General features: G+C 43.6%; 1 pseudogene; it reads right to left on the bottom strand.

Moving 5' to 3' along the window:
- Positions 1 to 2,929: 2,929 nt before the first annotated feature.
- Positions 2,930 to 4,460, bottom strand: LOC149190423 (ATP-dependent DNA helicase Q-like SIM pseudogene; annotated as a pseudogene).
- Between the last annotated feature and the right edge of the window lie 11,386 nt (positions 4,461 to 15,846).

A 15,846-nucleotide genomic window follows, 5' to 3' on the forward strand; every position in this document is an offset into this window, starting at 1 on the left:
ATCAATACATCTATTTTAGTGAAAATCTAAAATATTCATGACTTTCTTAATCTAACTTCCATTTTTTATTTGTCTTTGTGAGACTCTTTATTCTTCCCTCTCTCTCCACATTCCACTCTGTGTCTATCTCCCTCCTCCTCTCCTTCTCTCTCTTCCCCTCCCTCTCTCCCTCGTCTTACTCTATCTGCCTCTCCCTAACCTTTTCTATCTTTCTCTTCTTTCCTCTCTCCCCGACCATCTATATTTATACCTCCCTCCACCTCTCCTTATTTGTCTCTCTGCCTCAACCCGCTAAACATATGTCACGCTCTCTCTCTCTCCCCCTTCCCATATATATCTATATATCTATCTTTCTCTCCCTCTTCATTTCCCAATCTATCTCTTCCCCTTCTCTCTCTCTCTCTCTCACACACACTAGCTCTCCATCTCTCCCTTGCCACTCCCTCTCCACCTTTCTCTCTCTATGTCTTTCTTCCCCTCCAACTCCATCTCTCTCTCCGCCTCTTTCTCTCCTCTCTCTCTGTCAATTCCTCTCTCTTTTTCCTTCCCCTCTCTCAAATTTTCTCCCACCTCCCTCTGTCTCTGCCCCCATCATACAAACACTCTCTCTCCACCCTCCAACTCTATCACTATCTCCCTCCCTCTCCTTCTCTCTCTCCCCTGCATATATATGTGTCCCTGTCCCTCTCTTTCCCCCTCCAAATCCCTCTCCTTCCCTCTCCCTCCTCCTCTCTCTCTTACTTTGTCTCTCTCACTGTGTCTCACACCTCTATGTCTTTCTCCCACACTCTATTCCTCCTTCCATATCAATCTCTTTCTTAAATATGATCCCATTGTATTGTATTTATGAAAGTAATTAAATTAATAAAAAAATAATTGGTTGTAAAATATTAAACCTATATTTTGGATCAATCATGTCAAAGAAAATACAATAATAAAAAGATTAGAAGAATCACCCACAATATTTCCTCCGTCATTGTTAATCACTTTGCTTGGATCCTTGGTTAAGATGCATCTATCCTAGTTCTTTATAATATTATTTATATTATATAAATTTCACATATGTATATATAAAATTATTCTCATTTTTTAATTTATTAAAACCTCCATTTAATCTCTATGAAAATATTGTTAGTAGCGGTGAGGATGGAGGGTTTAGATATACCTCAGAAGTAATTATAACCTTTTTTCTCTTAGATTTAATTAAAAAATCTTATAAAATTAAATTAAAACAAAATATTTGTAAAATATTTTATTTTGAAATAATTTATTGTTTTTGGGCATGTTGTAATTCCCTACTTAATCTTATCATGCAATTTTTATTAGTGTTTAAATTACCTAAAAATATTGACTTACAATTATCAAGAAATATTGGTACATACCTACATTGGTGAAACTATAAATTTATCACTGATATAAATTTTATTATTGTTATTATTCAATTCTAAACTTGTCTTCTCAAATTTAAATTTTGATAGGATATGGTCTCCTTCCTTTTATTCCAATTTAAATATCTTATCCCCAAAATGTCCTCTCAAATTTACTTGGAAGAAGATATGGCCAACTAATTACCAAATTATATATCCATATCTTATCTCCAAAATGTCCTCTCAAATTTACTTGGAAGAAGATATGATCCTCCCCAATTAAATATCCATATCTTATTCCCAATATTTCCTCTCAAATTTACTTGGAAGAAGATATGGTCCTCCCCAATTAATTACCAAATTAAATATCCATATCTTATCCCCAAAATGTCCTCTCAAATTTACTTGGAAGAAAATATGGTCTTCCCCAATTAATTTCCAAATTAAATATCCATATCTTATCCCCAAAATGTCCTCTCAAATTTACTGGGGAGAAGATATTGTAAGAAAATTCAAATTAAAGGATGAGGGGGTAGTTATGACATTAACGATAGGTGGTTGAGGTGGATGGGAGAAAGAGGCATAGAAGGGGAAGGATGATGAGAGGAGAGGGGGATCCTTGGTCTTAGCTTTGGTTTAGGTTTTGGTTGTGGTTTTGGAGGATTTTTTTTTGGGAGGAAGGTGGAGGAAAGAGAAGGGAGAGAAGGAGAGTATTTGTTTAACTTGGACTTGGGCTCAGAGGGCTAGGGAACCTGTGAAGGTTCCCTAGGCTAGGAAATACTTTCTAGTTAGCTAGGAGGAAAATCCATTCGAGTAGACAAGAGGAGAATCCCAACAGAGTCAGGAGCTCAGGAGCATCTCAACTAAGCTATTGGAACATGTATTCCTTTGTTTATTGATTACTTATGTAAATGGTTGCAATTAAATTCTTACTTATTTAATTTGTGGGAAATAAATTTTAATGTTATATTATCATCAATTAAATGTTTAGATAGAAATAAGTTATTTCCCATTTTATTGTATTTAAAATTAGAGAAATTTAGTTTTTAGTTAGAGGTCCCTAGGATGGAGCCTCACACATGGTATCAAAGCCCAGATTCAAAATCTCGACCCAAGACCCACTATACCTAAATCTCCGCTAAAAGAGTTTATAACCCTCAAAGTTACTTTTAAGCATTTTGATAATAAAAATTATGTGGAACTGATTTCATTTAAGACTAAATTAATGATTTTTTTTTCATTCTACCAATAATTTAGAACTTCTTTTATCACTGTCATGTGTATCCTTAACTACATCACTCTGATCTATTGCCTTTCCCTGCTCAGTTTCTCATAATTGGGTTGCCCATTGACACAAACGTCACATAATCCACATTTCGTCTAAATCAAATCCTCTCCAAAGTACCGTACAAGAATCTTAGCTCTACAAGATGTGGTAGAAACACCAAATCTGAAACACTCTAACAACATATTAAGTGCATTCTGCGATTGTTCTTCATTTCTTTTACTCGGCAACAAGGAAGGAAGTATTTTCATGTTAACATGTAAAGAGAAATCTTCCAGCAACCCATCTCTTCCAGCTCTCCCAGCTTCCTGGTAATAAGATTCCAAGCTCTGTGGCCAACCATAATGAATAATTCACCGCACATTTGCCTTATCAATTCCCATCCCAAAAGCAATAGTTGCAACAACCACCTATAGTTTATCATGATGAAACTGTTCATGGACTTGCCTCAACTAGTTCTTTTGGCAACTTTGCATGATAAGTTGCAACCTTCACACCAGACTTGCTAAGAATTTTCGCTATCATTTCTGTCTCTTTTCTTGTGGGTGTGTATATGATACTTGGACCTGATCCTAGTATAGGGAGTTCCTCAACCGATACAGTTTCAAAAGAACCACTTTCTGGTTCTAAATGGTGGTCTTCTTTGAAAATAGATCCTTCAAATTCACCAAATGTCACATCAAAGTCTTCAGCCATATGCTCATCAGCCTCATCCTCAAGGTATTCGACTGTCATACTGTGACCTTTACAAGTATCTCCTCCATCTTTTATTAAACTGGTTTTTGCAATGATATCATCATCATCAGTCTCCTCTTCATTGCTGTCTGATTCATTTAAGGATGTTTCATCTGAATCAGAATCAATTTCCCTTGCAGATTCCTTGTTCCTGTCTATAGAATCCTTTTGAAAATCAACTCCTGCTTTGTTATTCTTTGACGGGGCCCCTTGTCTAGTATAACTATCAATTATATCTTGAAAATCCACTTTGTAAGATGATGGACAAGTGGTCTAGCTATGATGCATGGAGGACCTCAAATTTGGTCTGAAAAACGATGACAAAACAATTTTTGTGTCTGGCTTCATGCCCAGAGAATTCATAATGTCTTCTCGAACATGATGTGTAACTGTAGTAGTAAGTGCCATAATCGGTATATGATGCTTTACCGACTCAACGTTGCTTACCTAAAATTTTTCTCTTAGTACAGACAAGCGCCTGCAATCATGTCGAAAATCATGACCCCATTTGGACACACAATGAACTTCGTCAATAGCAAAAAGAGTAATACCACGACTTTCTGCAAGCTTCTGTAATGACCCAATTACTCGTAGAAGTGTCTCTAGACAGACATAAATAATGTCATACATGCCTACCATAGCTCTATCCTCAATGCTTTTGTCAACTTGCCCTGAACCAAGGAAACAAGCAGAAACTCCATGTTTTTCCAGCTTCAAGCATTGATCATGCATAAGGCTGATTAATGGAGATACCACCACTACAACTTTCCTAGTCAATAATGCAGGAAGCTGGAAGCAAAGGGATTTTCCTGAGCCTGTTGCTACAAGAACGAGGCAGTCTTGATGACATGCCCATGCCTTCAAAGCCTCTTTCTGAAAGCACTTTAATTTTTTATAGCCAAAGCGTTGTTGTAAAATATTTCTACCTTTTGTTCCCAATCCAGTTGTGTGTCTTGTAAAGGATCAGTGTGTAAGTTGTTGCCATGAAATTCATCCTGCAACAAATGCAATTGCCTAGTATCTGCAACATTTCCAGCTGCATAACTGGAGGATAAATTTTCACAATTGTCCATAGATCCAGACTCTTCGTGTCTTCGGTTCCATCAATAAACATAAATCTAGCTAAATCAAACTTTGCAGAACAAATAAGGTTCTGCAAAATAGAGTAAGTAGGTAACCCAACACTGATTATTTTTCACTTCTCAATGTGGTTCCACTCCTCTATGTCTAAAATTTTAATTACATTTTCCTCAACCAGGATCTTTCCATTACACAGATGACTCAAAAATATAATCCCACATTCATAGGCTTCATTTCTTGTATTTTCTTCTTCAAAGACTTTGTGCACTGGGGACTTGGAATTTTGTTACCTGGGCTTATAGAGCCACTCCTTCGATATGATCCATCCCTGCTAATTGAATATCGTCTTGATAAGGTTCCAGAAAAAGGAATGCTTTTGCTGCAGTACTTAGGCCTTGGAAAGAAGGATCCTTCTCGCATATACAAGAAATCATTGGTGCATTCATGAAACAGTGCTATTGCAGACACAACATATGCTAAACCCACCTGAAGGGCATAATTTAACACCCACAAGAATTCGTATGTGGGATAAAAAGCCCTATTATTTGTTATACGCTTTCTGTATATATGAAGCTCTGTAGGTGGGTTATCATAAAAAATCATTTATATTTTTTGTATTTTACTACAGATAGCGAGATTCAAATCCTGAGTTATTAGTATATTGAAAGCATAGCATAAACTTTACAACACTTTGTCTGATAAAGAATAAGATTCTCATGCTAAAACAAGAGAATATCCTAGAAGATAAGTAGATAGGTAGAGAAAATAAAAGGAGCTCAACAAAAAATTGGAGAAATGGAATCGAGTAGCGCAGGAGATTGGGGTTAGGGCATCGAGCCTGGTGGAGAACCTGGTTCTGTAGCGAAGCTTCTCGGTGGGTGCCCTATTGAACTATTTACGGTTCCATAGCATCAACCATAGCTCTATCCCATAGCAGTTTGCGGTTATTGTCAGTTAGTGTTTGGTCTCCCCTAGACGGTTTGTATTTACCTCCCTGATAGTCTAGCAAGCAGCCGTCAACTTGAGTAATTGACAGATATGGAGGACAAAATCGCTTCTTCCTCGATTCCATCGAAAAACCAACCGATTTGGGCGCAGGCGGGGACCACTGTGGATGAATTTTTAGTTTTCGACCATGAACTAACAGTTGAGGTCGATGCACTCCCTACACTCTCTAGGCACATTCCTTCCATATTGATTCTGGTTGGATTGGCTACTATTTGAGAATACACTGGTCCGTCGCTTCTCTCTGACTCTCAGGCGGAGGCCACGCTTTGGAGTGCCCCAGTGACTCAAACCCTAGGGCTGGACCAAGGTTCCATTCCTGTGGAGATAGTTGCAGAAAAACCCTTGAAGGAGGGCCCTTTGGCTTAGGTGGGTAGGCTGTAGGTACATTCTTCACCACAGAACTTGGGGAACCCTTCTACGGGCAACTTCACTGGCATTGAGATCATTTTGGGGCATTTCAACAACCTTGGTGCTAAAGGTCCTCTAACACATAAGGTCCCGTCTTCACACGAGGTGGTTCAATAAGATAATTTGGCTGGAGGCATGAGCAGTAAGTAAAAAGGACCTTCCAAGAGGAAAAAATGCCTCCCTTTGTGTAGTAGCGAAATCTTTCTCAAGCTTTCCGAGGACACGACATTCTGTGAAGCCATGGATTCGACGGAGAAGGTACTGGTGGGGTGTGTGAGGGGTCGTCACTATAGTGTGGAGCGGCTCCAAAAATGGACTATGGAGGTTTGGGGACATCACCTGTTGGAACCTCCTAGGGTACAGAATTTTGTGTGTGGGTAGTTCGCATTGAGGTTCAAATGTCTTGCCCACACTAACTGGGTTCTCTCCACAATCTGGCACATAGACCAGGCTCATTTCCTCCTCTGAATATGGATGCCTATGTTTTACCCAGAACTTAAAAGGGCGAGGGTAGGATCGATTTGGGTTCGTCTCCCTGGTCTTTCGGTACACTTTTGGACTGAGCAGATTTTCAAACAGATTGGGGATGCCATGGGCAAGTTTCTTACCTATGATGACTCATTTATCTCCACCAGGAAGATGGAATTTGCTAGGATTTTAATTTATTTGGACCTCACTGATGGGCTTCCAGAATTTATTAATATTCAGTGGAGGGACGTTGCGAGGAGGCAGCTGCTGGATTATGAGGGAGTCCCATTCAGGTGTCGTCGCTGCCACAAGGTGGGGCACTTGTTCAAAGACTGTCCTCTGAACAAGTGGAATAGCAGACATTTTGAGAGACATATCCCTCTGAATGCACCTGAGCAGGAGGCTCAGTCTCATGAGGACCCTGTCGAAGAGGAACTGCCTCATGCATCTGTGGATATTCAGAGGTTGGCTTCCCCTCGTTCTGGAGGTACTACCACTCTCTCGGGACCTATTTTGAGATCTCTGGCACCTACTATCAGCGCACTGAGGAAGCGTGGTCGAGCGCCCCATCAATCCACGCCTTATGTTCCTAGTTCGGCCACTGCTGCCTCAGGAGACTCCGTCACTTCGGCTATGCAATCCACCCATTTTCCACCCTCACATTGCTTTTTTGATGTTCATAATTCTATTCCTGAGCAGAATTTGGGTCCGGGGATTGTATTCTCATTTGAAGCCCCTGTTCATAGTGCATGCGAATTTAGCCCCCCCTCCCCTCTCTCCCCCCCACCTCCCCTACTATCTTATGCACCCTTTCCTCTCTACCCTTGGCATCCTTGTCATCGGCTATGGTTCCTAGATACATCACCTGGTCTCGTTTAAGGAACTTGGCCCCTGATCAGGTGGGTCTTGATATCCACCACCCCCCTCCCTCTTTCAAGTCTTCCGGAGGCCGCCCCTCTGGATTCAAAATCGGCCAAGCCCGAGCGAAGGTTGACATTGCAATGGGTAAGCAAACAACCATTCCTGAGGTTCCTAGAGCAATAACTATCCCCTCCATGAAGATTCTTTCCTTTAATTGTAGGGGGCTTGCTAGGCCTAATAAAAAGCTAGCACTTCGTCGATTACTTGCTGCGGAAGCTCTGGACATCATATTCCTACAAGATACCCTAGGACCTGCAAATGACATTAGTCGAACTCTTGAACTATTTCTGCCTGGGTGGAGATTTTTTGGGTTAGATGGCCATGGCCATTCTGGAGACCTTGTTGTGGGCATTAATACTCAGACCATAGAGGAAATCAAAAGTTGGGGTGGTCAGGGTGATCCAGGTGGATATTGGTGGCCACCTGCCAAGTCCACCTAGACCCCCACCATTGTCTTTCTCAGCATTTTCAGTTTCCTTAATTGTAGCACAACTTACTATTTTTAACAGTTTTTCGGGTCTTGAACTTCCGGAGCCGTTTTGAGGCCCTAAACGACGTTTTTTGGGGAATCCGGGGGCAACACGAGTCCATGGAATGGACTGGTGTTGCCCGTTCCAACAATGATAGTGCTCGGATAGATCTTTCTAATGAGCTATTGTACGCGTCAAACGGAGATCATATGCCAAAGTTACGACCCCGGGAAGTTGATGTACCAACTTACCCCCAAACGGGGCCCACAGTTTGGCGTTTCATCTCCTAGGGTTAGGTTTTGGAATGTTAAGGGTTTTTCCATTGTTTCTCAACAATAAATAGGCCTTCGAGCCTCATTGTAACACAGTTCAGAGGCATGTAGCCATCACATGTCTTCTCAGAGATAAGCTACCATCGCCCTAGCTAGTTTATTTCCATTTCTGTCTGTAAGCATATTTCAATATTTTCCATTAATGAAATGAAGTATTATTTCCGCTGCATCTTTGTGTATATGGTTATCTCTGTAATTTGTTGCGTTCCTGTTTAAATCCGGATCAGTGGTATCAGAGCGGTCTGCTTTTTCTCTGTTTTTCTTTGCATGTCCCCAACAAGGTCGGGATATAAGGAGTTAGGGCTTGAACTGGTTGAACCTTTGCAAGACCAGCCTCGCAAATCCCGACGGCCTCCCATGGCAGACGAGAAGAAAGACGAGGGGGCAGGAGATCCCATCAAAATCTTGCTCGAAGAAGCGCTCGAGCGACAACGGAACGCGATGATGGACAGCTTTGCGTAGATCCTTCAGCGGCTACCCAGAAGCGGCGCATCGGCTTCCAGCAGCTCCTCTGGAAACGCCACACCCTTTAAGGTACAAGTTAATTTTGAAATCCCCATATTCGAGGGTCAGATAGACGCCGATGCCGTAGATAAATGGTTAAATCTGCTAGAGGGTTATTTTTCTGTTCATGAATTTTCGAGTCGGGAAAAGATTGTTTTTGCTCTTCTCAAAGCAGCGCCCCACGTCAAGGACTGGTGGGAAACCTACTGCGAGCAGAAGGATGAAAGTACTGGCTCACTATTTTCAGCCGCACCCACCTGGGATTCGTTCCGGGATGCCATCAAGGAGCAGTACTACCCTGTCGGAAGCTATGAGGATGAATACATAAAGTGGACCACGCTGCGGCAGGGAAGGGACCAAGACGTGCCGGAGTTCACCAATCTTTTCCATACCCTTCGCACAAAGTTGGGTATCAAGGATTCGGAGCAACATTTGATACTCAAATACCGTGGCTGCCTGCACAAGTACATCCAGGAAGAAATACAGTTCCTAAACATCCCCTCGCTCGGCGCAGCATACCGGTATGCCGTCAAGGTCGAGCAGAAGTTTAAACAAAAGAAGCGAGACTTTGGATCTGCGAATCCAAAGCAGGGGAAAGGTGCCCCTAAACCACAGAACAAAGGACAAAGCCAAGGCGGGACAGCCCAAGACAACCAGCCGAAGCTGCAAGCAAAGAGCAACGCCGCGAAGCCGAGAAAGGACACTGGAAAATGGTGCGAGTTCCATAAGAGCTCCACTCACAACACAAGTGAGTGTCGGGCCAAGCAGTCACTGGTGGCTGAGCTAAAGGTTTCAGAATCAGATGCATGTTCCGACTCTGAGTCAGAACCCGATAAGGGGTATGAAAAAGGGAAGCAGATCATTGATGCGGATCCCAGCGCCACTGTTGCTACCGCAAAGATCCAGAAAAATGAACCCGAAGATCCAGAGGAGGAGGAGCGTCTCTTCCACTCCCAGATGTGGGTAAAGGGCTCCCCGATACAGTTCATTGTTGATAGCGGGAGTCAAAAGAACCTCATTTCGGCAGAGGTCGTGAAGCGGTTGGGCTTACCGACCACAGCACATCCACAACCATACACCATTGGGTGGCTTCACCAAGGGCGAGATCTTCGCGTGAGCCAGCAGTGTCGCCTTCCATACAACATCAAGCCCTTCACGGATGAGGTATTGTGTGACATTGCTCCCCTTGAAGTTTGTGATGTATTACTAGGACAACCATACTTGTGGAAGCGACATGCTGTGTATGAATCAAGACCCCGTGCTGTTATTATTACATTGGGAAATAAGTTGTTCAGGATACCAGAGGTAGCACCACCTGCCGCCATCTCTTTGATTACTGCAAAAAAATGCAGTAAGATCATTTCCAAAACCAGGAAATTTGTTTTCCTGATGATACGCCCTCAAGGGAAGAAGAAGACAGTGGCCGCGGCCTCCAAACGGGGTCCCTCTGCACGGCAGCTACAGATGGACAAGATTGTGGAGGAGTACGAAGACATCTTCACCTCCCCGGCAGGGGTTCCTCTGCACTGTCAAGTCAAGCACTCCATCGATCTGACCCCAGGTGCGCCGCTACCCAATGGACCAATTTATCGGCGCTCCGTTCTGGAGAACAATGAAATCAAGAGGCAGATTCAGGAGCTCCTGCAGAAAGGTCACATCCGTCCGAGTTCTTCGCCCTGTGGGAGCCCGATAGTGTTGGTACAGAAGAAGGATGGGACGTGGAGACTCTGTATTGACTATCGGGCGCTGAACAAGATCACTGTCCGTAATAGGTACCCGATCCCGCGGATTGATGACCTCCTAGACCAACTAAAGGGGGCGAAATATTTCAGCAAGATCGATCTGAAGTCAGGATATCACCAGGTACCAATTGAACCCTCAGATGTGTGGAAGACTGCCTTCAAATCCAAGGAGGGCCTCTTCGAATGGTTGGTCATGCCTTTCGGATTGACGAATGCTCCTGCAACCTTTATGAGGCTAATGGATGACATCTTGCGGCCATTCACCAACTCCTTTGTAGTAGTATACTTGGATGACATTCTGATCTTCAGCCAGAGTTGGGAAGAGCACCTCCAACACATCCGACAGGTTCTCCAAACACTGCGGCAACACAAGCTATGTGCCAATTTGGAGAAATGCACTTTTGGCATGACCGAGGTTCAGTATCTGGGATACATCATTGATGAACAGGGGGTGCATGTCGATCCAGCCAAGGTCCAAGTCATTCGGGATTGGCCCTCTCCAACCACTCTAACAGAGCTCCGCAGCTTTCTAGGTCTTGCCAACTTCTACCGCAGGTTTGTGTTGGGATTTTCTCATATTTCTTGGCCCTTGAGTCAAGTCACCAGGGGCGGGGCGAAAGCAAAATTCTTTTGGTCTGAATCTCAACAGAAGGCATTCAGGGAGTTGAAGGATCGCCTCTGCACGGCACCAGTGCTCGCGTTACCAGATTTACAACAACCATTTGAGGTCGAGACAGATGCCTCTGACTATGCTATTGGGGCAGTCCTTACTCAACATGGACATCCAGTGGCATATCACAGTGAAACACTTTCAGACACAGTCCGAAAGTACCCCACTTATGATAAAGAGATGTATTCCATTGTACAGGCATGCCGACAATGGAAGCATTACATTTTGGGGAAGGAAACGGTCATCCACACAGACCACCGACCTCTGCAGTTCATACAGACCCAAGGGAAATTGCAGAATGATCGCCATCAGAAGTGGTTTACATACCTGCAACAGTTTCACTTGAATATCAAGTATAAAAAGGGCAGCACCAATAATGTTGCAGATTGCCTCAGTCGACCACCGATCATGGCGCTAACCACCGTGCTCAACTCTTGCGGGCACGAGACTTCTGATTGGCCACTTCTCTACAAAAGCGACCCAGAATTCGGCCACACATACCGACACTCTTGGAGGGTCGGCAGGTTGCAGATTTTCACCTCCAGATGCCCTATTATGCCACCTCGGTCACCTTTGTGTTCCTTCAAGCGAGCGTGCCAAGATGATTTGGGAAGCACACTACAGTCGGGCTGCTGGGCATTTCGGGGTCGAGAAAACAGTGGCAGTACTGCAAAACTATTTCTATTGGCTGAATCTTCGACAGGATGTTGGGAAGTACATCTGATCATGTACTGCCTGTGCCATTGCCAAACCGACCATTAAGAAGCAAGGCCTCTATACCCCGTTTCCTACCCCTAGTCGACCTTGGGAATCCATCTCCATGGATTACATGTCAGGCCTGCCTTCCACTAAGCATGGAAATGACTGTGTTTTTGTGGTCGTCGACAGGTTCTCAAAGATGGCCATTATGATGGCCTGCAAGAAGAATATCATAGCAGAAGCCACTGCTAAACTCTTCTTTGAACGAGTGTGGGTGCACTTTGGGATCCCACAGTCTATCATCTCAGATCGGGACAGTCGGTTTCTCAGCACCTTTTGGTCCAGTCTCTGGTCAATGTTGGACACCAAACTCACGAAGTCCACAGCCTTCCATCCTCAAACTGATGGCCAGACAGAGGTTGTCAATAGGATGATTGTGCACATTCTGCGCATGTATAACTCAAAGCATCCACGCACATGGGACAAGAGCCTCCCCTACGTTCAGCACAGCTACAACCGAGCTCTTCACAGCTCCACTGGCCATAGCCCTTTTCAGGTGGGTTTGGGATTCCAGCCACTATGCCCCATTGATGTGGCCATGCCACTTGCAGCTACTCACATGAATTCAGCTCATGTCCAGTCCGAAACAGATAAGGCCACCAGCTTCATTGAGCGCATCCAACATATTCGCCAGCAGGTCCATGACATTCTTGAGAAATCAAATGCCAAGTACAAGCAGCGACATGATCAACATCGGGTGCCACACAATTTTTAGGTGGGCGACAAAGTCTAGTTGCATTTGCAAAAGGAAAGCCTTACTGGAGCCTATCGGAAATTGAGACCACTCCGATATGGTCCTTACACCATTACTAAGGCTATGGGAGACAATGCATTTGAGCTTAGCATTGCCCCATTCCTTGGCCTGCACCCAGTATTCAATGTGGACCGCCTTCGGCCATACTTTCCACCATTGCTAGACACATCCGACATTGCAGAACAGCTCAAACCCACAGAATTAAATCCAGATTGCATGGAACAAGCTGCAACTGATCGGATCATGGACACACAGATCAAGAAAACTCGCCAACAGAATATCCAACTATATCGAGTTGTCAAAGCGGGCCAACTCCTTCAGCAGGGCAAGTGGCTCACCAGGGAACAAGTTCAGCAGAAGTTTCCTCATCTCATGGAGGAGCTCAACGCAATGGGGACCATTGCTTCCTAAGGGGGGAGGAATGATCCAGGTGGATATTGGTGGCCACCTGCCAAGTCCACCTGGACCCCCACCATTGTCTTTCTCAGCATTTTCAGTTTCCTTAATTGTAGCACAACTTACTATTTTTAGCAGTTTTTCGGGTCCTGAACTTCCGAAGCCGTTTTTAGGCCCTAAACGACGCTTTTTGGGGAATCCGGGGGCGGTGTTGCCCGTTCCAACAATGATAGTGCTCGGATAGATCTTTCTAATGAGCTATTGTACGCGTCAAACGGAGATCATATGCCAAAGTTACGACCCCGGGAAGTTGATGTACCAACTTACCCCCAAACGGGGCCCACAGTTTGGCGTTTCATCTCCTAGGGTTAGGTTTTGGAATGTTAAGGGTTTTTCCATTGTTTCTCAACAATAAATAGGCCTTCAAGCCTCATTGTAACACAGTTCAGAGGCATGTAGCCATCACATCTCTTCTCAGAGATAAGCTACCATCGCCCTAGCTAGTTTATTTCCATTTCTGTCTGTAAGCATATTTCAGTATTTTCCATTAATGAAATGAAGTATTATTTCCGTTGCATCTTTGTGTATATGGTTATCTCTGTAATTTGTTGCGTTCCTGTTTAAATCCGGATCACAGGGCTTCATAGGAGCCAATGTCCACTCTGCGGAGTTGGAAATCTCCTTCAGGATTGTTAATATATATGGGCCTTGCCAAACTATCCTGAATTCTGGGACCGCCTCTTGAATATGGAACTTTTCTTGGCTATGAACCTTATAGTCGGAGGGGACCTCAATTTTTCTATTGGCCATGTGGAATCCTGAGGCCACCAAGCACAAAGGGATCCCCTTTCGAACTACCTTTCCTCCATATTGGATCATCACCATCTTATAGACATCCTAGCTGCAAAGTTGCTAGCTACTTGGAGGAACAATAGAGTGGGGGAGAATGGACTAGCTAGAAGACTGGATAGATTTCTTGTCAAGGAACAGGCCATGGAATTGGGGTTTAACATCTGACAATGGGTTGGCTCGGGTGGTCTCTCAGACCAGCTGCCTATTTTTCTCGAGGTGGATAATGGTAGAGACAGGCCTAAAGGGCTTTTTAAATTCAGTTCTACTTGGCTTAAGGATGCATCATACATCAGCATGGTCACCGTTTTTTGGAAAATGAACCCTCCAAGGGGAAGGGGCTCTGTTACGGCTGGCTTTATCCACAACCTAGCTAAGATGAAAAATATGTCCAGAAAATGGGCTCATCAAAAAAGATTACAGGAGGACCTTGAACTGAGATAGATTGAGGTCAAGCTAGGGCTTTTTGAGTAGGAGAAAGGTGGTCTATTTAGCTTTTAAGAACACAAGCACAAAATCTCCACCCTCTACTCAGCAAGGGGAAATATACTCAAGGATAGAGAAGAAAATTGGAGATTGAGGAGTAGAGCCATCTGGGTTCAAGAAGGGGATGCAAATACAAAATTTTATCATAAGTTTGCTAATGGTAGGAAAGCTATTAATACCATTTTGCAAATGCAGGATGGTCATGAAGGTAATGCGAACACTTTCCCTCAACTTGCCTCACTTGCAAACTCTCATTTTAAATCTACCTGCCGGGACCACAGAGACACCAATTTAGCAGAAATTATCAGAGTCGCTCAGCTTTTCCCTAGATATGTGGAGCTTGGAGATGAGGAGGATCTGGTTCGAGATGTCACCTTGGAAGAACTGGAGGGCACATTGAAATGGTTCAGTAAAGACAAAAGCCCTGGACCTGATGGCTGGTCTGTTGAATTTTATTTATCTTTCTTTGAAGTGATTGGGTTGGATCTTCTCAGTGTCGTGGAGGAGTCTCGGACCTCGAGGCACTTAGAAGCTGCCATCACCTCCACTTTTATAGCCCTAATTCTGAAGACAGATAATCCATCCTCATTTGATGATTTTTGTCCCATTTCGCTTTGTAATTGTTTGTACAAGATTATAGCTAAGATTATCACTAATCATGTGAAGCCTATCTTATCAAAGCATACCCCCCCTGAACAATTTGCATTCCTGAAGGACAGGCAAATTCATGAGGCAATAGGGACGGCACAGGAAGATTTACACACCCTACACTGCAAAAAGGGCAAAGGTCTGATTATGAAGGTGAATTTATCTAAATATTTTGACAGGGTTAACTGGTTATACCTGAGGATTCTTCTTACCCATCTTGGTTTTCCTTTCTCATTCATTAAATGGATCATGGGATGCATCACTAACATACCATTCGATGTTTTGGTTAATGGTAGTGCTACCCCCTTCTTCACCTCGGCTTGGGGTCTAAGGCAAGGGTGTCCTGTTTCACCATTGCTTTCTCTTCTGGTTATGGAAGGTTTCAGTAGGATCATATCGGAGGAACATAGGCATGGCCAACTCAGGGGTATAAAGATTACGGAGAACTGCACTCTTACACATCTTCTGTTTGTGGACGATGTGCTAGTTTTTCTCAATGGTAGCGTAGGGGATCTTACATCGATCAGAGACATATTCTCCTTATTCCAGAAGGCCACTGGTATGATCATTAATGAAGGAAAATCCACTTTGATGGTCACGGCATGCTCTCAGCATGAAATTCATTATGCACTTAACAAATTTCACTTAACGCAGTTGGAACTGGATGAGGGATTGAAATATCTAGGTTACAAGCTGAAAACAATTGGGTACAAGATTGCAGATTGGACTTGGTTCATTGCTAAGTTGGAGAAAAGGCTCAGCATATGGTACCTCAGGTTTCCCTCTCGTGTTGGCCGCTTGACCCTCATCAAAATAGTTTTGGAAGCGACTTATGTTTAATAGATGTCCCTGGCCTGGATCCCTAGAGGCATTTTGTCCAAGATCCAAAATATTTGCTACAGATTCTTATGGAGAGGTAAACAGTGACGGAGAATATTTTCTTAGGAAAATTGGGATGTGCTCA

Source organism: Pinus tabuliformis, chromosome 3_1, assembly GCF_031772625.1.
Source record: "Pinus tabuliformis cultivar Carrire ecotype Pingquan chromosome 3_1, CPIR1, whole genome shotgun sequence".
Lineage (NCBI taxonomy): Eukaryota > Viridiplantae > Streptophyta > Pinopsida > Pinales > Pinaceae > Pinus > Pinus tabuliformis.